Raw genomic sequence first — 9,654 nt, 5'->3', positions numbered from 1 at the left:
AAAATTCGGAGTAGGTATTAAAATTCATGGAGAAGAAGTAAAAACTTTGAGGTTCGCCGATGACATTGTAATTCTGTCAGAGACAGCAAAGGACTTGGAAGAGCAGTTGACGGAATGGACAGTGTATTGAAAGGAGGATATAAGATGAACATCAACAAAAGCAAAACGAGGATAATGGAATGTAGTCAATTTAAATCGGGTGATGCTGAGGGGATTAGATTAGGAAATGAGACACTTATAGTAGTAAAGGAGTTTTGCTATTTAGGGAGTAAAATAACTGATGATGGTCAAAGTAGAGAGGATATAAAATGTAGACTGGCAATGGCAAGGAAATCGTTTCTGAAGAAGAGTAATTTGTTAACATCGAGTATAAATTTAAGTGTCAGGAAGTCGTTTCTGTAAGTATTTGTATGGAGTATAGCCATGTATGGAAGTGAAACATGGACGATAAATAGTTTGGACAAGAAGAGAATAGAAGCTTTCGAAATGTGGTGCTACAGAAGAATGCTGAAGATAAGGTGGGTAGATCACGTAACTAATGAGGAGGTATTGAATAGGATTGGGGAGAAGAGAAGTTTGTGGCACAACTTGACTATAAGGGTTCGGTTGGTAGGACATGTTTTGAGGCATCAAGGGATCACAAATTTAGCATTGGAGTGCAGCGTGGAGGGTAAAAATCGTAGAGGGAGACCAAGAGATCAATACACTAAGCAGATTCAGAAGGATGTAGGTTGCAGTAGGTACTGGGAGATGAAGAAGCTTGCACAGGATAGAGTAGCATGGAGAGCTGCATCAAACCAGTCTCAGGACTGAAGACCACAACAACAACAACAACAACTTATACTAATTTCCACCACTGTAGAAAACAGCATGCGAAAAGTAATGAAAAAGTTCACCTTCGCATTAAGAGCTAATCCTAATCGTTAATGCATAAATAACATTTTTCACATCTTTCAGATGTAACTGACGTATTTGCGATTCTTTTTTCTTTCAATTATACATCTTGTACCTTCATATTTTCGGGGCATCTGCGACTTTCACTTATAGTGCCGGCATCGTTAACCTGGCACGATAAATTGTTATGGCAGGAAGGAAATGCGCATATTGTGCGCTGCATTTCTCACGCCAGAAGCCTTATCACCAAACACCGCACCTCTGCCGTGCCTCCGTCCTACTCCATTAGCGAAAATGTGTGTGAAATATTATGGGACTTAACTACTAAGGTCATCAGTCCCTAATCTTACACATTACTTAACCTAAATTATCCTAAGGACAAACACACACACCCATGCCCAAGGGAGGACTCGAACCTCCGCCCGGACCACCCGCACAGTTCATGACTGCAACGCCCCAGACCGCTCGGCTAATCCCGCGCGGCTACTCCATTAGCTAACATGACCGCAAGAAGGTTTATTATCTGGGCCACTCCCCTGTCGCGCCTCCGAAGTGTTTTTATTACCTAATGTTATTATCTAGGTGCTGTATGCAATGGCATATTCTTTTCAGACGCGTCGGATACGCCAGTAATTCTCCACCAGTGATAAGATCGGAACGTCACTCAAAGCGACTGACAAACACTTGTCAGAGGTTTCGGAACTTCCAATTGCAGAGATATCAGTCTCACGACTTGCGACACAGTCGCAGCAAAAATCCACAGTGATGCAGGAAGGTATTTATATATTTATTCAAGTTACGGATCACAAAAGTTGTTACTAGGTTATTAATTTCGGCCAGTAACGACCATCATGAGACCTGAGATCAAATATTTTACTTATCACACCGAGTCAGTATAATTATACACTCCTGGAAATGGAAAAAAGAACACATTGACACCGGTGTGTCAGACCCACCATACTTGCTCCGGACACTGCGAGAGGGCTGTACAAGCAATGATCACACGCACGGCACAGCGGACACACCAGGAACCACGGTGTTGGCCGTCGAATGGCGCTAGCTGCGCAGCATTTGCGCACCGCCGCCGTCAGTGTCAGCCAGTTTGCCGTGGCATACGGTGCTCCATCGCAGTCTTTAACACTGGTAGCATGCCGCGACAGCGTGGACGTGAACCGTATGTGCAGTTGACGGACTTTGAGCGAGGGCGTATAGTGGGCATGCGGGAGGCCGGGTGGACGTACCGCCGAATTGCTCAACACGTGGGGCGTGAGGTCTCCACAGTACATCGATGTTGTCGCCAGTGGTCGGCGGAAGGTGCACGTGCCCGTCGACCTGGGACCGGACCGCAGCGACGCACGGATGCACGCCAAGACCGTAGGATCCTACGCAGTGCCGTAGGGGACCGCACCGCCACTTCCCAGCAAATTAGGGACACTGTTGCTCCTGGGGTATCGGCGAGGACCATTCGCAACCGTCTCCATGAAGCTGGGCTACGGTCCCGCACACCGTTAGGCCGTCTTCCGCTCACGCCCCAACATCGTGCAGCCCGCCTCCAGTGGTGTCGCGACAGGCGTGAATGGAGGGACGAATGGAGACGTGTCGTCTTCAGCAATGAGAGTCGCTTCTGCCTTGGTGCCAATGATGGTCGTATGCGTGTTTGGCGCCGTGCAGGTGAGCGCCACAATGAGGACTGCATACGACCGAGGCACACAGGGCCAACACCCGGCATCATGGTGTGGGGAGCGATCTCCTACACTGGCCGTACACCACTGGTGACCGTCGAGGGGACACTGAATAGTGCACGGTACATCCAAACCGTCATCGAACCCATCGTTCTACCATTCCTAGACCGGCGAGGGAACTTGCTGTTCCAACAGGACAATGCACGTCCGCATGTATCCCGTGCCACCCAACGTGCTCTAGAAGGTGTAAGTCAACTACCCTGGCCAGCAAGATCTCCGGATCTGTCCCCCATTGAGCATGTTTGGGACTGGATGAAGCGTCGTCTCACGCGGTCTGCACGTCCAGCACGAACGCTGGTCCAACTGAGGCGCCAGGTGGAAATGGCATGGCAAGCCGTTCCACAGGACTACATCCAGCATCTCTACGATCGTCTCCATGGGAGAATAGCAGCCTGCATTGCTGCGAAAGGTGGTTATACACTGTACTAGTGCCGACATTGTGCATGCTCTGTTGCCTGTGTCTATGTGCCTGTGGTTCTGTCAGTGTGATCATGTGATGTATCTGACCCCAGGAATGTGTCAATAAAGTTTCCCCTTCCTGGGACAATGAATTCACGGTGTTCTTATTTCAATTTCCAGGAGTGTATAAAGAGGGTACAGTAAAAGTAATAATCCAAACAAGCTTCGGCATGTTTACATACAATGTAAGTGCCACATACAGAGTTCTAGCAGACATGTTGACTCTCAAGGTCGGTAGAAAAATAAGGTTGGGCAGTAAACGTTCTGTGCTGCTACTGGATGACGCTGTGACGTCACTAAGAAACAGCGGCAGCCACGGGAACAGTGTTACACAACATGTGGGCTGCGCATTTATGTGATGTAGTTGTGCTACGTTTTAGTTTATATGCAAATAATGAAGTGTAAATTGCCATTCTGTTATTGCTAGAATCTTACTGCTACATTTTGTAATTTTTCCGGCTTCGAAACAGACACTGCAGATTTTTTAAAAAAAATTCAAGCGTCTACCGAATCTAAACATTCAAAAAAAGAGCTAAGTTTAGTCTGTTTTTCCAATTTTCTGTCAAAGTAAATGTTCGCATTCAACATACAATTGGTTCTGAGAAAAAGTTTAGCAAATAAACGAGTCTATTTAACGCACATTTTCGTGTTGCATTCATCAAAAGTTTAAAAGAACTTCAGCTAATAGGTGGACACTGTCGTATTTATTCCAGAAATTATACGAGTGCCTTATTTGTAGAAAGCATTTGAATTGGCTAATCTAACTAACACAGTCTTCAAAATACCAAGGTGGCGGTTGAAAATGCTGTTTATTCAAGAACGCAAAATTGACACAGCACTGAAAAAATTGCGTAATAATTTTTGTGCGAAACGGCGAGCAAAACAATCCACTTGCAAATATCCTCTCTGACCCATCAAACCGCCTTAGTACCTATTACAAACTTCTCATTTGATTGAGTGGAAATATTTTGCCCAATATTCGATTAATTTCACGAGACGCAAGTGCATTTTTATTACTTTCTTCATCGTGGTGACAATTGACTTCGAAGATCGTTATTACGTGCTCGTAACTTCTTGCCTACGTTTTCCAGATGAGCATTTCCTCTCTGTAGTGCCGCTATCAAATTCTGTAAACTGACTTTATCTGAATCATTCTAAACAACCTCATCTGTAGTGAAAGCTTTTCTAAAGAACTATGTTCATTTATGGATCTCACGTTTGTTGAAACGTTCCTTCTCTTATTCTGTGGCATGTTGTATGCTATCATTGGCGCTTCTACTACAGGGTAAATTAAACAAAGGAAATGCATCGCTCTTAAGCACTCGTTTCCGCGGTAAATTTAGCAGTTCCGAACACAATTCTCTAACATAATACGTTTTTTTTATTTTATTTTTTTTTAAATGACGTATATTGTAGCACTTGCAGCGTCTTTTCTATAGCATTTCGACAGGCAAATGTTTTGCAGTCTTGTATCGCGAGGAAGGCATGAACCAATAGCTAGCGTTGCAATTATGCGAGTTACAGCACAACCTGGCATTGCTCGCACACACCCAGAACACTTTTAGCTTCAAATCGCTCACTACTCAAAAATAACTAAGCGAAAACGGAAACATTTACGATATCACTCAGCTTCCAATGTACACACTAAGAAAAAAATTAAAAAACAGACGCACGACGAAGAAAATCTGAATAGGACGGAAATAGGCAGATGTGATGTACATATAAGGAAAACAAGTCGTTACTATTTCAGAAAAACTGTATGATTTATTCAAGAGAAGGAGTTTCACAAATTGAGCAAGCCAGTAACGCATTGGCCCCTCTCTGGGCCTTATGCGAGCGGTTATTGCCGTTGATTGACGGATTTATCGGACGTCCTTCAAAGTGATATCGTGCCAAATTCTGTCCAATTTCGCGTCGGGTGGTCAGAATCCCGAGTTGGTCGGAAAGCATTGCCCATAATGCTCCAAATGTTCTCAACTGGGGAGGGAGTAGGCAACCTCGCTGGCCAAGGTAGGGTTTCGCAAGCACGAAGACAAGAGACTTTGTATACCTGGGATTCACAGTCATGTTGAACTTTATAAAAGACATCATATTTACGCCAGTGGCTGTAGCACTTTCTTTATTTCATGATTGCAATTTCGGCCTTAGGCCATCATCAAGTGAAGATTTTCGTGGCTTTAAGCCATGTCAACTTAAAATGAGCTGACACATTTATATGTCGTTATCATTACTATGAAATACAATCGACGCAATATGTAACAGCGTCACGAATGTATTTAATAGTAATGACAACGACATGTAAAAAATGTGTAAGCCCATTTTAAGTTGACAGGGCTTAACGCGACGATAATCTGCACTTGATAATGGCCTGAGGCCGAAATTGCAAGCCGGCCGTTGTGGCCATGCGGTTCTAGGCGCTTCAGCCTGGAACCGCGTGACCGCTACGGTCGCAGGTTCGAATCCTGCCTCGGGCATGGATGTGTGTGATGTCCTTAGGGTACTTACGTTTAAGTAGTTCTAAGTTCTAGGGGACTGATGACCACAGATGTTAAGTCCCATAGTGCTCAGAGCCATTTGAACCATTTTTGAACCGAAATTGCAATCGTGAAATAAAGAAAGTGCTACAGTCACTGGCGTAAATATGATGTCTTTTACGAGGCGTTTTTTTTAAGTAAGTACCGTTTTGCAACACCGCGGCCGCAGCGCTGCGGTCGGCATTCTGCGCATGCGCACTGGGTACCTACATCTGTTCTCTACGCACTGAAGCCATTACAGTCTGATTGTTCCTTGTTTACGTTGTGTACTGAGTGTTTAAGATGCCTCCGATAATCGTGAGTCCCGCCGACTGTGAAGTTGTAAGATTTCTTAGTGCTGAAGGCCTAAAAGCGATCGATATTCATCGTGAGATCTGTGCAGTTTACGGAGAAAACATTATGAGTGATGGAATGGTAAGAAAGTGGGTGAGAGCATTTAAAGATGGCCGCACAAATGTGCATGATGAACAACGGAGTGGGCGTCCTTCGGTCGTTAATGAAAGTTTGGTGCAAGAAGTGGACAATAAGGTGAGAGAAAACAGACGCTTTACGATTTCCTCCTTGCGGGATGACTTTCCTAATGTTTCTCGTAGTGTTTTGTATGGCAGTGTGACCGAGCACTTGAATTACCGAAAATTGTGCGCACATTGGGTACCAAAAATGTTGACGGATGTGCACAAAACCAAACGTTTAGACAGTGCATTGACTTTCTTTGAGCGGTACCACAACGATGGTGATGATTTCTTAAGCCAAATTGTTACGGGCGATGAAACATGGGTGGCCTACGTCACACCAGAATCAAAGAAACAGTCCATGGAATGGCGGCATTCAGAGTCACCCAGAAAAGTGAAGTTTAAGTAAACAATTTCTGCCTGGAAAATCATGTGCACAGTTTTTTGGGACAGAAAAGGAGTATTGCTCTTGGAGTTTCTGCCTTGTAATGAGACAATCAATGCAGCAGCTTACTGTAAGACATTGCACAATCTGCGCCGTTCAATTCAGAACAAAAGACGTGGTAAGTTGAGCAAGGGTATCGTTTTGCTGCAAGGCAATGCCCGTCTTCATGTCGAGAATCAGACCAAAGATCTCATCACATCTTTTCGATGGGAAACTCTAGAGTCTAGATCATTCTCCGTACAGCCCCGATCTTGCGCCCAGTGACTACCATCTGTTCCTGCACTTGAAGAAACACCTGGGCGGTAAGCGTCTTCAAGACGATGACGAAGTCAAAACAGTGGTGATGCAGTGGCTAACAAGTCAGGCGGCAGACTTCTATGAGGAGTGTATTCAAAAACTGGTACAACGTTATGACAAGTTCCTCAATATTGATCGAAATTATGTAGAAAAGTACATTAAGGTACAGGCTTTCATGTAAAAATAAAATAATTGAGATATCTTACCACGTCTTTTTTTAATTTCAAAACGGTATTTACTTAAAAAAAACACGCCTCGTATGAAGCAGTAGAAATTTCGCCGTGTTCGGACGGGCATTATCTTGCTGAAATGTAAGCCCAGGATGGCATGCCATGAAGAGCAACAAACCAGGTCGTAGAATATCATAGCTGTACCGCTATGCCTTAACGGTACCGCGGATGACAACCGTAGGGGTCTTACTATGAAAAGAAATGGCATCTCAGGCCATCGCTCCTGGCTGTAGGGCCTTATGGCGGGCGACAGTCAGGCTAGTATCCAGACATGTCTTCGCTTGTCGTCAGGACTCAGTTCGAAGCGGGACTCATCTCCGAAGACAATTCCTCTCCAGTCAATAAGAGTCCAGCCCAAAGACTTGTCTGGAGACAACCTGGCGAGTGTTGGGATACCAGCGTGACTGTCACGGGTCATACGACATGACAGCCACTAGTGATGCTCCAGGATGCCATTTCTTTTCATAACTGGATCCCTTTGGTTATCATCTGTGGCACTGTTACGGCACAGCGGTAGTCGATGACATTCTGCTCCCTGTTTTGTTGCCTTTCGTGGCAAACCGCTTCAGCAACATAATGTCCACCTGGACACGCCGAGAGTTTCTATTGCTTGTGTTCGTGCTTGGGAAACCCCAATTTTACAAGAAGGTCGCCAGATCTCTTCCCAACTGAGTATGCTTAGAGCATTATGGGCACTGCCTTACAGCTAGATCGGGACTATTTCGTTCTAATGAGCCAATTGGACAGAATTTGAAATGATATTCGTCAGGAGGTCATCCAATAACTATATCAATGAATGCCAAACTGAATAACTGCTTGTCTGTCTGTACATGAACATCTTACCTACCGATTCCCGCCCAAATCAGGAAATTCCTTCGTGGTGGGACTTTTTTTTCTTTTTGTCCTGGAGTGTACAAATAAGAGCCGGAAGTGTTCCTCTCTGACGTTGTGTGCACAATGGCGGAAACGCGTTTGCAACTGGGCAGCCTTTACTGCTCACCCTAAGTAAATCTATGACGTATCTTACTAGAAACATCTTTGCTGGAAGTGTACAGGTGGTACTTACATTTTATATAAGGACAAACTTTGTTTGGCTCATTACTTCGACTGTATCATCTTTACATATGCTGATCGTGTGTGATTAGGAAATTATGAGTTCTTCGGTCCGAGGATGCTCATTACTGACCAAAATTAATAACCTGGTATCCAAATTCTATGACCTGAAACAGGAATAAATATCAGTCTGCGATGCCAGCAGTACTGGTATGCAAAGGCAGTTTCTCCATACTGCCCTGCGGTTTCGGTATCAGGGCCCCGCACCACACTGCTCATTTTTCCTGATGTAAATTAACTGCTTGCAGTATTGAAAGGAAAATCGTACCAATTCAGGATTATGTGCAGATAATTGTGCCGCATTTTACAAACATTCAAAATAACAGGTTATTGACATAACACTGTGTGTTTTTGCAAACATTTGATGTAAACATCTTTCATTATGTCGCTTTTTACATGTCGTAAATTGGCAAGACAGTTTTCTTTACAAGGTGACAATTATTGAACTATATGAAAAAAACGTAAATTAGTTACACACTACGGAGTGCACATACTTTATTCAACATGCAAACATCACTACATATATTCAGATTTAGGTTATGACCTGTTCAATATACCTGCCATGACTGGCAATGATGTGGAGCAGACGAACAGCAAAATTCTGCGTGACCCGCTGAAGTGTCAAAACACTGATGCTTTCAATGACCTCCTCAATGGCTGTTTTCATCTCAGCAACGGTTTTGAGGTTATTCCTGACAGCCCCACAAAAAGAAGATCCGGAGAATATGGCGGTCAATCGAGGCCTATGCCAGTGGCCTTTGGATACTCCAGAGCCAGAATTCGGTCCCCAAGCTACTCCTCCAGGACATCAAACACTTTCCTGCTTCGATGGGGTCCGAGCTTCGTCTTGCATGAACCACATCTTGTCGAAATCAGGGTCACTTTGGATAATGTGGATGAAATCATCTTCCAAAACTTTCACGTACCGTTCGGAAGTCACCGTGCCATCAAAGAATTTCGCACCGTTTTTCCGTGACTGGACATTGCACACCACACATTCGCCTGTTGAGGGTGAAAAAACATCTCGATCGCGAAATACGTCAATTTTGCTTATTGACGAAACGATCCAAATGAAAGTGGGCTTCGTCGCTGAACCAAACCATACAGGTGCATACTACTACTCATCATGCCCCGCGGCCAACCGTGCAGTTAGAACGCAAACCGTTCAGAAGTTATGACGATTTTATTTCATGTAGGTTAGTAACTGTCATCCTGTAAATACCCTTTCCCACTCTGGTTTTCTATGCAACATTATGAACTGTTTTTTTTTTTTTTTTTTTTGGTCATCAGTCTACTGACTGGTTTGATGCGGCCCGCCACGAATTCCTTTCCTGTGCTAACCTCTTCATCTCAGAGTAGCACTTGCAACCTACGTCCTCAATTATTTGCTTGACGTATTCCAATCTCTGTCTTCCTCTACAGTTTTTGCCCTCTACAGCTCCCTCTAGTACCATGGAAGTCATTCCCTCATGTCTTAGCAGATGTCCT

The 9,654-nt window shown here is 44.4% G+C and overlaps 1 protein-coding gene across 1 annotated transcript in view; it reads left to right on the top strand.

Annotated features, from left to right (window-relative positions):
- The first annotated feature begins 1,589 nt into the window (after positions 1 to 1,589).
- LOC126237252 (glutathione S-transferase-like) overlaps positions 1,590 to 9,654 on the top strand; it is a 49,183-nt gene continuing 41,118 nt past the window's right edge. Inside the window, exon 1 of the mRNA XM_049947170.1 lies at positions 1,590 to 1,669. The gene's annotated coding sequence lies outside the window, so the exon portion shown is untranslated. The remainder of the gene's footprint in view (positions 1,670 to 9,654) is intronic.

This window comes from Schistocerca nitens, chromosome 2, assembly GCF_023898315.1.
Source record: "Schistocerca nitens isolate TAMUIC-IGC-003100 chromosome 2, iqSchNite1.1, whole genome shotgun sequence".
Classification (NCBI taxonomy): Eukaryota; Metazoa; Arthropoda; class Insecta; order Orthoptera; family Acrididae; genus Schistocerca; species Schistocerca nitens.
The sequence above is the reverse complement of the archived record's forward strand: the minus strand, read 5'-3'. Positions and strand labels throughout refer to the sequence as shown.